The following is a 16,324-nucleotide window of genomic DNA, read 5'->3' on the forward strand; positions in this document are numbered from 1 at the left end:
AAGTATAAAATGGGTTCTTCTATTGAGCCTGTTATAATAGCAGAACCCATTTTGCTGCTATACCGAACCATATACAACACATTCTCCATCAATCTGAAGAACCATTTCACCATGCAAGGAACCATGTAAGCATGCATATGGTTCTATGTTCTAGAACCACTGGAGGGGGGGGGGTGCAGAAATCACTAAATCACTCCGCTCTTGACCACTAGCTTCCATACACGCATCCCCTCTTTGCACGTGCCGTTATTTTGCACCATGCAAAAAATGTGAACGAGGCGATGGTCGGGGGGCTGAAGCGTGCGCGCGCCCTCACTCACCTGCCTTTTTTGGAAACGCCCTCGAGTCCGCGCTTCTGTTTGCATGCGCCACATGGTCGCTGCGTGCGCACGCGCTGCGGGCTGCGCTCGTTCTGTTGCGTTTTATTCTTCTTTTCGGGTTTTGTTTTGCTTTGTTTTGATTATAGTGCCGGGGCGGTGACGCCGATAGAGCACGTGGCACACGCGTAGTTTTTTTTTGTGTTTTGATTTTTTTCCCGGAGGTCTGGTTGGACTGGTTAAGACGGACTGAAGTGTGATTTCTGTCCGACAGGTTTTCACTCAGTCCGGCGATGACCGTGAGGTGAGCGGGGCGCGCGGGCATCCTCTCAGGAATCCTTATGTTTTTCCTTTCTTCCTCTGAGGAGACAGAGCAATAAGAAGTGACCAAAGATACCGAAGTGGGGACGGTGGACGCAGAACACCGAGGTTCAGGTAACAGCACGCGCCTCGTTTGTGTCCACGGTGAATGGTTGTGCTCTAACTCTTGATGGGTGGAAGTTGGCTTCCCATTCGTCAGCCTCTCGTTGGAATTTTCCCGTTCCACCTTAAATGGTGCAGCAGTTACCCAGCAGTTACAGCGCCGGGATGTAGCTGCTGCACCATTTAAGGTGGAACGGGAAAATTCCAACAAGAAGCTGGCTTCAGCCTCGCGTGCAGCTGTGCGTATTGGGCGTGTTCGTGCACTGATAACTAATAAACACTCGCAGGTCAGCGCTGTTTAGCATGGCTAGCCGCAGTATGGGAACAGATAGCGTGCTTTAAAAGAGCCCGTGCGCCCTAAACAGCGCTAGAATTTGCACGCGCATCCTTCCTTTCCCCCCCTCCTGTGTTTTGGCGCGAACTTCAGGGTTGTTGCTCGTGCTCTCACCCGTCATAACTCGGCTGGACCAGATGCCGCACACACCTCATGTTTTGTCTGGAACAGGGTGGCACCTTTAAGTCGTCAGGCACTCCTAATGTTTTGCGTAACCATAGTTTCCTTTTCCATTCATCTCCACTGAATCCGAAGGCATTTAAAGGAATAGTCTGTGTTCCTCAGACACATTATTTCTAGCTTTCACAGCTTTTAAGAAACGATTTGGGTGTTTTTTTGTGAATTCTGTACTCTGAAAGTAAGGTATAGCCCAAATGTCACCTCGTATTCATTCATTTTCAGATTCAGATGGCCTTAGCAACGCAAACATGAACAGTTCCACGTCATCACGTCCATTGTGTGAGTTAGGGATGAATATTTTAACATATTCAGTACGCTATAAAAGCTGATTTGCAGTCTTAACTTAGATAAGTAACCTGTCTACCTTAGCATTTTAATGTTTAACTTAAACTTTGTAAAGTTAAAATAAAAACGTACAGTGTAAACTTACAGTCTAGGGACGTGCCGATATGGGATTTGTGGGCCGATGCTGATATCCGATATTTTTCATGTGTATGTTTGTCAGTGGCATAAACATTTATACATTTTAGAAATTGGGACTAAATCTGCTGGGATTAGCTTTTGCACAAAATTATACAAATGTACCTTTTAGCTTGATAGCTAGCATTCTAAAAGTCGTTCTCACGTTTGCCCCATGAACACCTGCGGGAGGCTGTGTTCAGACTGCCAGCCCAAATCTGATTTTTGTCATATTCAGATTTTATCCGGATTGTTTTTTGATAGTCTAGACAGCAAAAAACCACATGAAATCCAATTTTTGCAAATCAGATCCAAACCACATTTGGAGGTGCTTTAAAATGTGATTCCAGTTAGATTTTTACAGATGCGTCTCGGTCTGGATGCTCTGGCCGCTCAAATCGGATTTGAAAGTGTTTTTTCCGTCACTTGCAACACGACAAACAATGACAATGTCAAATCCAGAGTTACGGAAGTGCCTGGGATTCAAGAAGAGAGAATCATATGCTGCGCTTTTAAGTTCTTCATAAAATGATATTATATAAAATGATATATGGTCTGTTTAAAATAAATTCCAGTTGGTTTGTTTCCTGATACAATGAACTTAAACCCCCAGGGAACCTAAGCATGTGTTTTCTTTTTAAGCAGGTTAATTCTGTTCTTGAAGTCACACAATATACATCTACAAAGTATGTAAATGACTGGGAATAACTTTCCAATGCCTGATAAATGGCTCATATTTCCCAAAATGCTCCCCTTTCGGTGTAAACTGGCTGTTCCTATTATTAATTAGCACTTATATAAGCAACATCCTCACAAACCACAAGGCTGATGTGGTTTGTCCTTTGAGCACAGCTTGAACAAAACTGTGTTCCCCTATTTGGTCTCTCATTGAGTAAAAGCTAACAACCAAGCGAAAGCTAACCTATTAAGTATACCAATGTAGAGGTCCACCTTTTTGTTAGCCCCCTTGTTCATTCCATGGATACACATCCTGCAGTAAAGTGAATAAGAGCCTTACTTTCTTTAAGACGTCACTGAATGAAAGATGGATAATGTTTTTAGTGAGCGGACACAGTGAGGAGAGTCTACAACACCTCCTGTGTATATTTAGAGCACGTTTCACTCTTTTCTTCCCATTTTACTCGCGCTGGTGTGTTCTGCTTCAGTGCCGTAGCAGGCTGGGAGTGTTGAGGGAGTGTAAAGTGTTGAGATGTCAATCACACAAGCTCATTAGAATATGAGGCCTCGCCCAGGCAGTTCTCAGGTAGGCCTCGAATATTAGTTTTTAAACCTTTTTTTTAATTGCTGTCTTGTTATTTAAACTTAGATGGATGTGTAACACTCAATTTTAGTATCATATGAACATTTGTAATATTTTTTACTGCATCCTGGGACTTTAATACATTATAAGGATGGCACAAATGTCCTAATTGGGCTACTGTATCTTACTTTAGAGCAGGGGTGTCAAACTCAACCACATTAAGGGCCGTATTAAAAAATCTCAGCAAATCCGTGGGCCAGCTGTGTTTGTGTTTCATTTTTGCTTAACATTTTGCCAGGACCAGAACGAGCCACTGTTTATTTAAAATATGCCAAAACAGCAGAACAGCTAAATAAAAAGTAAATTGTTTTAGGTAGTTTTTTAAAACGTTTTGCTTACATTTGCTTGAACTAGACACCAGGCATCTTTTCTTTTTGCGTAACCGCTGGCCCATAGATTGTTGTGGGGCAAGGGGGTCAGAACGTGTACTATGTTGCAGTGCATGCTGGGAACTGTAGTGCATCTCATGGTGAAACAGGCTAATGTGAAGAGAACATTGAAATAATTTCGCGGGCCGAATAGGTTTGTGTCACGGGCCTGACGTGGCCCGCAGGCCTTGTGTTTGACACGTGCTTTAGAAGAATACTTTTAGCTAAAATCACAGTTTGTTGGACTGTTCCTTTAACACCATGTCTTCACCGTTTTATTTATCTTCCACAAATACTGCTTATTTCATTTCTTCTTTGTAACTATTGATGGCCTTTGGAGTTTCAGGTTTCTGTAAACCCTGTTTTTTCTCTGTTTGAGAACATTGCTTGGTTCTCTCTCTCTCTCACTCCGTGTTCTGTCTAAACTGTCTCCAGCGTGTCTCTAACATTATCGTGTAAATACTCTGATATGGCTGTAAGAAGTGCATGGCATTAAGACTTTCTCTGACTCTGTTTGACTCTAGGGCAGGGAATCTTCGGCCATTATCCTCTTTACACATCATAACTTAGAGCGTAATCGCAGGATTACGCTGGCAGAGAGAGAGAAATAGAGGATGGTTCTTCTGCAGTGAGAACTGGGTCAGACTTTTCTGAGGTGAAAAGGGCTTGTAACTGTAATTCTTCTTAAAGAGAAGGTGCCTCACTAACCCAGCTAGCCTTCAGAGAACACGTGTGACCACTCCTGCGTCGGGGTGGGGACTGGAAGATGGTCATTATGGGCAAATTTGTAGGCGAGGTCCATTTTGAAGCCTTGAAGAGTCTTCTTCATCTCTTTTTTTAGCTGGGCTGTGGTGGCTGTGCTGTATGATATGGTTAAAGGGTGGGAACAGATATATTTTTGGAGGTCTTGAGTTACTAGTAAGTAGAGATGGGATGTGGGAGATGAGATTATTGCTAATAATATGGCTCAGAGCATGTAGGGCTTGGTTTTGATTGAGGCTGTATAATGTAATATATTATGATAGTGCAAAAAAGGTCATGATATGCAAATGAATCATGTAATAAATCACAGAGATATCCATTATGTGCTGTGTAGCACAATGACCGATTGACAGATGATCCCGGCCTTGAGTATTTTAATGGATCACAGCCATTCATAACGCCTGATAAGCAGCAAGTCTGTGACAAAATTAGTTTAACCTTTACATATGACCATGTATGACCATGTATGACCATATATCGTAAGATGAGTTCTGTCATGTTATTGATATTGGAGATGGCTCATTTTCACTCGTTCTTTTTCCAATATCAACACTGAAACCTTAAGTGTACTTATACTTAGTGTATACTTGTTGAAAATCTTACTCAGGTACATGTTTTGTCATAACCATTATAACAGGTATGCCACAAATAAGCACAGATACCACAACATACAAACAGTGTAAACTGCGCTAACGCTAACCTTGCTAAACCTAGTTAACCCACCTGGATGGCTGAATCGGTGATATCTCAGTCACATTTCAAGTGAAAATGAAAAATATCCAGTCTTTTGGGGTTAGCCGTAGCCTAGCTTAGCTTAGCTTAGCCTAAAATGGACCAGAACACTTCCTCTCATACTGCCTGAGGAGCCATCTGACTGGGTCAGGAAACGCTGCAGTCTTGGAGCTTGTTCGCGAAACAAACCGTAATATTTTCCAAATTTGATGAAGCTGAAGTTGGCTTCTTATATGAAATTTTCAGTCCACCTTAAACAGAGCAGAAGTTGCATTTGCACGCCTATACAGGTCTGTTTAAGGTGGAATGGAAAATTTGAACAAAAAGCTGGTAAATAATAGTAGAAATTTAAGTGAAACAACATTTAGCACTATTTTTGCCAGGCCTGCAGGGTTAGTAGTGTTAGTGTAGTGTTAGAAAGCAGTAATGACACACGTTCATCTGTATACTGTTCAGCTTTGTTTTTAACTATTTTGCACTATAAATATAGTTCAGATTCACTTTGATTTTTAGAATGGTCTTCTTGAATAGTGAAGGGGTATAATAAAGGTAAAAGTAATAAAAAGGGAACTGTTAAGTTAAGTAGATTTACTTAAGAATCTAAAACTGTTCTGTTTGAATATATATATATATATATATATATATATATATATATATATATACCATGATCTATACCAAAGAAACTTTAAAAGTACCATAATAGTGAATTTTTAGCCATACTGCTCACTACCACCTATGCTGATGCCTCAGAAATACACCACCAACATGACTTTTTTTTTAATGAAAAGGAATTTCTTTAAGGAATTTTACAGACGATTGTCAGTCAGTGTTGTTTGATGTGAAGTAGTGCATTGTCGAGAGGCTTTCCAACTCTGATTTTTACAGTGGTGTTAGGAACCTATACTTGTCTTCTGAGTTTTTATACACAATGTGAATAATGTTAAAATAGAAGTAAATATTTTATTATTACTTTGCCTTATGACACCTTGCATGTACCTCTATATCATGAATAGATGTTAGAAATACGTTTTAGGCTAAAATATTATCAAAACTATCATGAAGCAATAACTCAGGCATCAGGCAGTGTATTCATAACTATTTCATGTATTAACTTTGCATTAAACTCTTCAGACGTCTGGTTCCTTTCACCACCATTGTGAGCAATTCTAACTCAGTAAGTTTCTCTATAACAAAGCATTTCACACTAAAACTGAATGACTTTGTTTATATCTTATCCGTTTAATTATGCAGAACTGTTGAAAAATGGATGGAAGTCCCCTTTAACCCTTAGGACCCAGAATGCGCAGTTGACTTCTAGGCTTTATCACTTCAGAACGGTTGAAGCTACAGACATGATCCACACATCACAACACTCAGCAGAACCAGCCCTAAGTAGCTAGTGTGACGTCATTCAAAATCACACAAACAGGCCCTAAAACACATTCATTTTGAGCATTAAAAATATATAATGATAAATATGCAACTCAATTTGTAATTAAAAATAAAGCCTGTCTTGCTGTGTATCAGAGTTTTAGCACTCAGCATTAATTCAAGAGGACAGAAAGTCAATAAAGAACATTGCAACCTTATGCTAATTGTTTAGTTTTACTCAATAGTGACCAATAGAATGAATCGCCATCAAAATTCTTGCACTTTCAAGTCACAGACACTCCAGACTAAAAACCTCTGGAAAGGTATCTAAAGTGCTGCTTGTTTTCAAGATCTCTATCAGCAAAATTTTGCAGGCGCTAGGTAAAGTATTGATCAAAAATTAGCCAAATTCATTAAGATATCAAAATTCTGTTAGCGTTTTTTTTATTATTATTATTTTTATATTTTTGGATTTTTACCCAATTTTCTCCCCAAATTTAGTCGTCTCCAATTCCACCCGCTACTTAGGACTCCCCCAATCAGGCAAAACCATCAACGCTAGGAGAGCGAAGGCTAACACAGGCTTCCTCCGAGACCTGTGAAGCGCCACCGCTTCTTTTCGAACTGCCGCTCACGCAACGTCATTGGACAGCTGAACGCGCTCGGAGGAAAGCGCCAACCACCAGATCTGTTACGTCAGCTAACAGACGCCTGCGCTGAGAGAGAGGCCAATTGTGCTCTCACCTGGCAACGGATGGCTGCAGCATCACCAGGAATCGAAATCACGATCTCCTGATGATAGGGCCAACGCTTAGACGGTTGCGCCACTCAGGAGCCCCCAAATTCTGTTAGCATTTACATGGCAAATAATGGCACATCTGAGTAGCCCTGGGTCTCCTGAAAATAACATGTGACTCATATTTTCTCATGTAAATACTTAATATAATTGCAATTATAATTGTAATTGACGCAAAATACCAAACAATTACCCCAAATTACCCTAGAGTTTAAACTAGATTTAGAAACTAGCTAAAAAAGGAGCTGTAATTCTAGTATAACATTCATTCTTATGCTGCCATCAGGCTAAATGGCTGCTGCTGTTGTCATGTGACCTGCTGTACTTTGCTCTTCATTATGTTATACTGCAAGCAAACCTGCAGTTTTTCAGGCTAGATTTGTTCCTTTTCTGTTAGATCTGTTCTTTGTTTCTAGAATATCCAGTGGAGCATTTTCTGCTGATGTTTGGCCAGTATCAGTGTCTGAAATCAGATCGATGTGATCTCTAATCACTGTATTGTATTTTCTCCATATTGTGCAGGATGTGGGCTTATTAGGGTTGCCAGCTGAGTCCAGGACAAGAGAAAGGACTGCAGTCAGAAACGGGGCCATTTTTATTAGACCACATGGGAATGGACAGAGAGAAGAGGTAGCGCGCAGAAGGACAGAGATAAAGAGGGAGAGTAAGAGAGAAAGGGAAGGATGGAGGGAGCGGATAAGGGAGGAGGATGAGAGAAGAGTATTGAAAGAGTGAATGTGTAGGGTTGGGCATAATTAGGGCAGCCTTTTGCCTCTGATTTCTAATTAGACATTCAGGGCAGCTCACCCTCTGCCGCTGGAGGCTCAGTGAATATTTTACACCCAGTCTAAATCAAAGTCCTCTCTATCTCTCTCTCTCACTCCGCTGAATGGGGCAGGATGTTCAGGGGGAGAATCTGGGTTGCTATGAGCATAATGCAGTCTTGGCTTAGTTCTCTGAGTGAAGGTGTGTATCTCAGGACACAGTGTGAAGCTGTGTGAGTCCCCTGGGCTTCAACAACAAGGCCATGTGCAGAGACTTCAAGCGTATCCCCAGACAGCATATAGACGTTATTACAGTCTGGCGTCGTGTTAGTTCATTGTGGTTTTTAGCATGTTAAAGGAATGGAAGCTTTCATTCTTTTCAGGAGACTCACTTTCAGTTTTTCAAAGAAATCCGCAGGGATACTTTTCCCACACCTCCAAAGTTCAGTCTTAGATGTTGTTTTTCCATTTCTTGCTTTTCACAATCCAGGTAATCGCGAACATATTCAGTGGTGCTCAGGTCTGGACTCTGGGGTGGTCAGTCCATTGTTCAGCTTCTTTGTTTGATGTGTCCGTCTCCTTTACTCAGTGAGGTTCTTCTTGATCAGCTACACATCCTTTCAGACCCACAGCGCTGAGTCGTCTTCTCACAGTGGAAGGATGGACAGAAACACCTGTGGATGTTTTCAGATCTGAAGCAGCTTGATTTTCTGCTCCCTCTCAGAGATGAAAGCTTTCAGTGCTGTTTATCTGATGGGGTCTGTCAGGTCTTCCAGGTGGTTGTTAGGAGTCACATTTTCTCTGTAGCTTTTAATCTTTTTTTGAACTCCAGTTTTAGAAACTCCTGTTTTTTCTAGGATCTACTTTCCTTTATCTTTCTTTTTACATTATCTTACATCTAATCTCCTCAGAAATATCTCCTGAAATATGAATAACTTGTACTTAATTGAATTCTAACTGGAATTAAAGAAATTAACCTGACAGAACCAGCCAGACGCTCAAGGTAGAAAAAAAAGTAATGAGGCTTTACTTGTAAAGGGTTTGACAAGAATTGTAGTCTCTGAAAGGCGTAGGTCTAGAATATCCAGTGGAGCATTTTCTGCTGATGTTTGGCCAGTGTCAATGTCTGAAATCAGATCGATGTGATCTCTGATCACTGTATTGTATTTTCTCCATATTGTGCAGGATGAGGGCTTATTAGGGGTGCCAGCTGAGTCCGGGAATGAACAGATTATGTAAGATTTGAATACAGGAAAGAACAAACATGACAAGGAAGTAATCAGGCAATCAGATCCAAAAAGAGGAAAGGCAAAAAGGTAAATTCAGAAAATCCAGAAACAAGGTCCGAGCACAGTAAGGCAAAATGGCACACAGGAAAGGCTCAGTAGCTCTACAGTGAGAAGTGAAACCATGCAAAGAATGTAGTCTAAAGCCCAGGCTTATGAATTATACTAAGGCGAGTCACATGACACACAGAGCAGGTGAAATAGATCAGTATTCAGGTGATTATGAAAGGTGATAGGTGGATGGCAGAGGTTCTACAGTCGCATGATCTCCCAGGGGACTCTGGGAAATGGAGTCCTTGGGTGAGTCGGAGCCAGAGGGATGTGTAACAACAGCACTGTCTTATCTTTTTTAGCTTTGCACTGAAACTGCAAGGCTAATGTAGCTATATGTAATGGAAACTTATACCCCACAAATTTGCATCGTTCAAACTGCACACAACAATCATGTGATAAATAAAGTCAGCCTGAAAGTAAAATTGACTTTTTTTAATGTTGTTAATCCATGTCCTTGTTCATGTTAAGTAAAATTCACCACATCATACCATTTAAAAGACAAAGATCTTGTTATTTGCCAGCCTTTAAAACATCTTCTGGTTTTTGATTATGTCACACGCACCAGTGGGCGGGGCAAAATAATATTAACCAGTAATATCAAATTTCACCTCCATCTCCCACCATCCCTACCTGTCATCAAGAGAAAAAGCTCAACTAGCTTTCCTTATACCATGTTTTACTCATAAATACATCATGGTACATAAGGAAAATGCATTATGATTTCTGCTTCATGTTGACTTTAAAGCTGCACTATGTAAGAATTTCTTCTTCAAATTGAGAAAAGTAGCATTACCGATTGAAGAGAAATAAAAGGGGCTAAAAAATGGTGTCCGTGTGCTGCTGAGAGTAACCCTGATGTCAGGTCAGGTTTGGCTGGAGTTTTTCAAACTGCATGATACATCTTCACAAACTAACATCACACGCACAGGCTCAAAAAGAAGGTCCGGCTCAATGTTTGGATCTCAAATACAAAATCAACATACTGATGAAGATGTGATGACAGTACTAGATAATTCACTGAAATCCTGAGGAGACACGTCCTTCACAAAGTTTTGACTAAGTTGAATACTCCTTCAACATGCAAGGGAAAGGTGTCCGAACCACAACCCACAGTACAAAATGTTGTGTGCAATTACACATTGCCACCAGAGAGGTCTCCAAATCCCCAAATCTTACATAATGTAGCTTTAAGTTAAGTTACCCTTTATTAATCCCACAACGGGGAAATTCACCTCCACATTTAACACATCTGTGCAGTGAAACACCCAGATACACACTAGTGAACACACACAGTAGGGGGCAGTGAGTACACTTGCCCAGAGCGGTGGGCAGCCCTATTCACAGCGCGTGGGGAACAGTTGGGGGTTAGGTGCCTCGCTCAAGGGCACTTCAGTCACATACTGTCAGCTCAGGGGATCAAACTGGCGACAAGGCTGTTTCCCTAACCTCCAGCCCACAACTGCCTCAAGTAATCTCAGTCAGAATTGCTTATGTGGTTTCTGACACTGTCATCTATAAAAATTGATAAAAGTATGTTTCATAGCTAAAAACTATTTGTTTGTATTTGTGTCTGTTTTAATAGATAACAGCTTGTCATTTGTAGTAGTTAGATTTGTGGTCAAGCCATTGCTTTAGCGAGAACCAGGCCAGAGAAGACTTTTGAAAAAGCTGCTTTAGAAACAGCAAAGCAAGAAGGACCATAAAGAAAAATGTCATATAACTGATTTGTTATGATCTCTCAGTGGTTTTTAAATGTATAAGCCCCGCCCCTCCCTCAGATTTCGCCAACCTTAACGCTTTATCCGGTTCTGTATTGGAACCAGACAAGATCCATTTAACACGAGGACAAAGGCGTCTGTGAGATGCAGTAGGTGTGGAGAAGATAAGAGCGTGTTGTGGCGTTAGCGGCGCCTCGGTGTGTGAGTGTGTTGTGAGTGGCGCGCTGTGCCAGCGCGTTTGGCGCGAGTGTCAGTGACAGAGTTGGGTCAACACTCTCTCTGACTGTCTGCCCCCTCAGGGTCCTGCACTAATGCCTCCCTAATGACTGAGGGGTCAGTGGGGTCCACAGAGCCCTGAGGCCATCAGGTCAGCTAAAGGGATGGACAGAGAATCAGCACCAAGCTGACGTTCTCCAACAAACACCAACAAAGCCATTCCTAGGTGTGATTTTTGGGAGTGTCTAGAATGTCGTCCCCACAGTTCTCCTCTGTTGACAAGGTCCAAGAATTTTCTCTCATTCACACTTTTCTAGTGTTCTCCCCCTTTCTAGAATGTTCTTCACTTATTCCCACTGTTCTAGATTTTTTCCTATTCACACTGTACCCTGTTCACGCTATTCTAGAATGTTATTTCCCGAATGTTATTGTGTCAGCCTATTCACAGTTTAGAATGTTCTCCCCATTCACTCTCTTCTAGAATATTCTCTATATTCAGTGTTCTAGAATTATATCCCCCATCCACACTGTTCTAGAATGTTCTCTGCCAATCACACTGTTCTAGAATGTTTTCTCACTTTCACACTGTTCTAAAATTGCCTTACCCTATGCACACTGTTTTAGAATTTTCTCCACATTTACTCTCTTATAGAATATTCTGCATATTCACAGTGTTCTAGAATTATATCCCCTATCCACACCGTTCTAGAATTTTCCTCCATTAACACGGTTCTAGAATGTTCTCTCCCATTCACATCATTCTAAAACGGTATTCCCCTATTCACACGGTTCTAGAATGTTCTCTCCCATTCACATCATTCTAAAACTGTATTCCCCTATTCACACGGTTCTAGAATGTTCTCTCCCATTCATGCTGTTCTAGTAATAGTAAAGTTTATTTATGTAGCGCTTTTTACAACAGGTGTTGTCACAAAGCAGCTTTACAAGGAAATCAGCATTACAGAAAGAAATCCGGGTCCAAGCCCCCATGAGCGTCGCCAGTGGCGACAGTGGCAAGGAAAAACTCCCTAAGAGAAACAGGAAGAAACCTTGAGAGGAACCAAGACTCAGAAGGGGAACCCATCCTCCTCTGGTCGACACCGGATAGTAAACATTGTTTAGTATAAAGTATGATAGTACAAAAACAGGGTAAAAGGAGGAGCAAACAATTAATTTGAATAGTTTCAGTTCATGCAGCAGCAGCGGCAGCAGCAGCAGCATCAGTGGTCATCAGGGTCAGGTTGTGGGGGATGAGGTTTGCACGGCGAGCAGTGGCACCTGATCAAGGCAGAAGAGGCAGCAGCATCAGACGCAGAGGATGGGCAGCTGTTCAACTCGGCAAAGGAAAGAAAGGAAAAACACAGAGTCAGTTCTGCAATGGGTGATTGATTCATTTGAATTAGTTTGAATGATTGATTGGTTCAAGTGAATAATTTTGAATAGTTCATGCAGCAACAGCAGTAGTATCAGTGGGGTCAGGTTGTGAGGGTGAGGTTTGCACGGCGTTGTACAGCAGGAGGCTCAATGTTGGTAAGCCAGTCCAGAGGGCTGGCGAGCAGTGGCACCTGAACATTGTAGAATGTTCTCTCCCATTCACACCATTCTAAAATTGTATTCCCCCTATTCACACGGTTCTAGAATGTTCTCTCCCATTCACTCTGTTCTAAAATTGTATCCCCCTATTCACACTGTTCTAGAATATTCTCTGTATTCACACTGTTCTAAAATGTTGTAGGGCAGCTGAATTGCACCCCCAGCCACGAATGGCTGTGGCATCACTACTTGCATTCGAACCTTCTATCTCCATTTTAATCTTTTTATTTTACTTTTTGGCATAATTTGAAAAGTCCAGTTGCCAATTACACACACACACACACACACACATATACACACACACACACACACATACACATATAACACACACGTTGCCCTTTACTTTATATTCAATTTTACGATGAATGGACCATATATGGACCAACAGAAGTGGTCCAAAATGACTCGGACATTTTCTTCCATTAAAAATTAAGAAAGTTTTTCTTTTTCTTGTAAAGTGACATTTTGTCTGACAGCGACGATATGCTACATGCTGTAATCTTTATAGGCCCATATATCTTTATACTCACCTGGATGAACTATGCAGGTGTTCTAAAAGAAGCTGCACGGCTGCCTGTGCTCTCCTCACCAGAGAATGAGTGTAGTGCACTTTTTGGAAAGAGGCCAGAGGCTTAGCATTGCCCCGCTGTATTAACTAAACCCTGCGGAGCTGCCTTTACCCTGAAGCTTGTTCAAGATAGGCACGAATCTTATGAACAAAAAGCCACGTGCCCCACTTTGTGCGCTTTCCATATCAGGCGCATGAGAGTGAAGCAGCAGTACATGCATCAACACTGAATGGCTCCTGAAGCACGGAGGCTCAGGAGATGGCTACAGACGAAAGAACACCTAAACCCATGAAGTTATGAATGTGGATAACACAAATATTTGACGTGCCTCACAAAGGCCAATAAATACACCTTTGGTCTCCTGTGTGTGTGTAAGGTATGTTAATCTGAACCAGACTCGAACAATCTGGTGGTATGAAAACAGGCCTTTGCTTCTGTTTCAGGAAATCTCATAAATACAGTCAGTCCAGCGTCGTACATCAGATCATATCTCAGGTCCTGAGTGTGTTTATGCTCAGCTTTTGTAAGCGTAACATGCATGACAGCAGTAAGTGCCTGTTTCATGACAGCTGTGGTTGTATGAGGGTGAATTTTGTATAGATTTTAGAACGTCATAGTACACTCTAAAACATGATGGTTCTTTGGTAAAGAAATGGTTCTAAATAGAACCATGAACACTCAAAGAACCCTTTGCATGATTAAAGTGTTTTTTGAATCATTAAATTGTTCTTCGGATTTATGGAGAATGTGCTGTAGATGGTTCTATAAAGAACATTTTTTGAAAAGGGCTCTATATAGCACCAGAAAGCGTTCTTCTATTGTTAAAATGTCAAGCCTGTAACAATAGAAGAACCCTTTTTGGTACTATATAGAGCCCTTTAGCCCTTTTCAAAAAAGTCTTGCACTTTTAAAAAAGATGATGCTTCAAGGGTTCTTTATTAAAGAAAATGGTTCTATATGGAACCATGAACACTGAAAGAACCCTTTGCATGATTAAAGGGTTCTTTGCATCATGAAAGGGCTCTTCCGATTGAACCCAAAAGGGTTCTTCTATTGTTACAGTGTCAGGCTTGTATCAGTAGAAGCACCCCTTTCAAAATGGTTCTATATAGAAGCATCTATAGCACATTTATGCACATTATCCATCAATTTGAAGAACGCTTTCATGATGCAAAGAGCCCTTTAATCATGGAAAGGGTTCTTTGAGTGTTCATGGTTTTATATTGTACCATTTTCTTCACTGAAGAACTCTTTAAGAACCATCTTTTTAAAGTGTGTAGCTGGATCCTATTGCTGGATTTCATGAAACACAAGAAATACTGCTGAATGTTCCAGAAAAGTGAGTGAAGTTCTGACCTCAGCTTTGAAAGTGAGTGACCAGTGCCCTGAGGACATTTACTGCATTTACAGTCAGGTCCATAAATATTCAGATGTCGATAAAGTTATTTTTGCTGTCTACCACAGTTTATTGGAGCTGAAATTAAATAAGCAATATGAGCTCAGCTTTATTTTGAGGGTACTTCTATCCAAAACGAGTGAACGGTGTAGGAATTACACCTCCCCCCCAATTTTAGGGGCTCAAAACTAATTAGACTAACTAATTTGACAACATAAGGCAACATACTCATAAATTACATTGTCATCTTTAATACTTGGTTGCAAATCCTTTGAAGTCAATGACTGCCTGAAGTGTAGAATCCTTGTACACCACCAGACGCTGGGTTCCTTCCCTGGTGATGCTCTGCCAGGCCTTTACTACAGCTGTCTGTGGTTCTGCATGTTCTTGTTGTTGTTGTGTTTAACTTCCAGTTTTGCCTTCAGAAAGACAAATGCGTGCTTTACTGAAGATCTTAACGGCTCAGTCTTTTATACAGCTTGTGTAAATGTCTGCTGTATACATGTGTTTTGTCTCATGATAGACTGTGATAGTCATACCTGCCATCTAAAAGACGTAAAATCAAACGGTTACCACTCTAAAACTGCTGCAGTCAGACATGACTTTACAAATCCCCAAATGTAGCTTTAAATGTCCCATCCAGATTGTGGAGCCAGCTGTGTTTCTACGTTACGAAACATGCAGAGCATCAGCTGAGCGCTGCTTAAGCTTTTAAAGCTGCCCTTCCTCCACCCTTCACACCTCTGGAGCCTAAGCACTATTACACCGCCGCATGGCAGCCCTATGGGACACAGAGACAGTGTGTAGGAAGCTAGTTTAAACATTAAATGCATGAGTGTCTCTCCAACCGACCGTACAAACATCAGGCCGTCAGCTATCTAACACAAACTGATACACAGTCTGATATGATAACATAAATCTGACAATACGTTTTACTGACAGTAACAAACAATGCAATGAAATGTACTTATATGTTATATTTTCGATGTTTTGCGTGTCTGTTCCCTGAAAACAGTTGCCAAAGTGGAGAGGGAGAAAATGAGGTCATGGGTTGCCATTGGCTTGAGCTATGCTTTTAAAGTCAATTCCGAAAAAAATGCCACACTGTGCAGAATGTAAATAAAAATAGGATGCAATGATATGCAAATCATGTAAACCATATTTTTAAAGGAAAAAACTACAAAGACACCAGGTGTTTTTTTTAGCATTACATGACTTTACCAGCCTTTTGTTGCCCCCGTCCCAACTTCTTTGAAACATGTTGTTGGCATCAAATTCAAAATGGGCAAATATTTTTCAAAAAACTAACATTTCTCAGTTTCAACATTTGATATCTTGTCTTTGTACTATTTTCAATTAAATATAGAGTTTGAATGATTTGCATATCATTGCATTTTGTTTTTATTTACATTTTGCACAGTGTCCCAACTTTTTTGGAAATCATATGATATCATTTAAAAAACAAAATTCTTATTTTCTTTTAATTGACTGTCAAAGTATAATGACTTTTTCATGCCTCCATATCATTTTCTGAGTTTTGTCTGCATCACTGCGCACCAGTGAGAATAATATTAACTGATCAGTGCTCATCTTTTTAATTTAGTAATAATTTTAGTCTTTTGACAAAATTAATGGCAGTCATGAGCTTTAATGCCCCTGCTTAAG

The 16,324-nt window shown here is 40.8% G+C and overlaps 1 protein-coding gene across 1 annotated transcript in view; it reads left to right on the forward strand.

Annotated features, from left to right (window-relative positions):
• The first annotated feature begins 377 nt into the window (after positions 1–377).
• si:ch211-169p10.1 (coiled-coil domain-containing protein 120) overlaps positions 378–16,324 on the forward strand; it is a 93,518-nt gene continuing 77,571 nt past the window's right edge. Inside the window, exon 1 of the mRNA XM_036579491.1 lies at positions 378–752. The gene's annotated coding sequence lies outside the window, so the exon portion shown is untranslated. The remainder of the gene's footprint in view (positions 753–16,324) is intronic.

This window comes from Colossoma macropomum, unplaced genomic scaffold (assembly GCF_904425465.1).
Source record: "Colossoma macropomum unplaced genomic scaffold, Colossoma_macropomum, whole genome shotgun sequence".
Taxonomy (NCBI): Eukaryota; Metazoa; Chordata; class Actinopteri; order Characiformes; family Serrasalmidae; genus Colossoma; species Colossoma macropomum.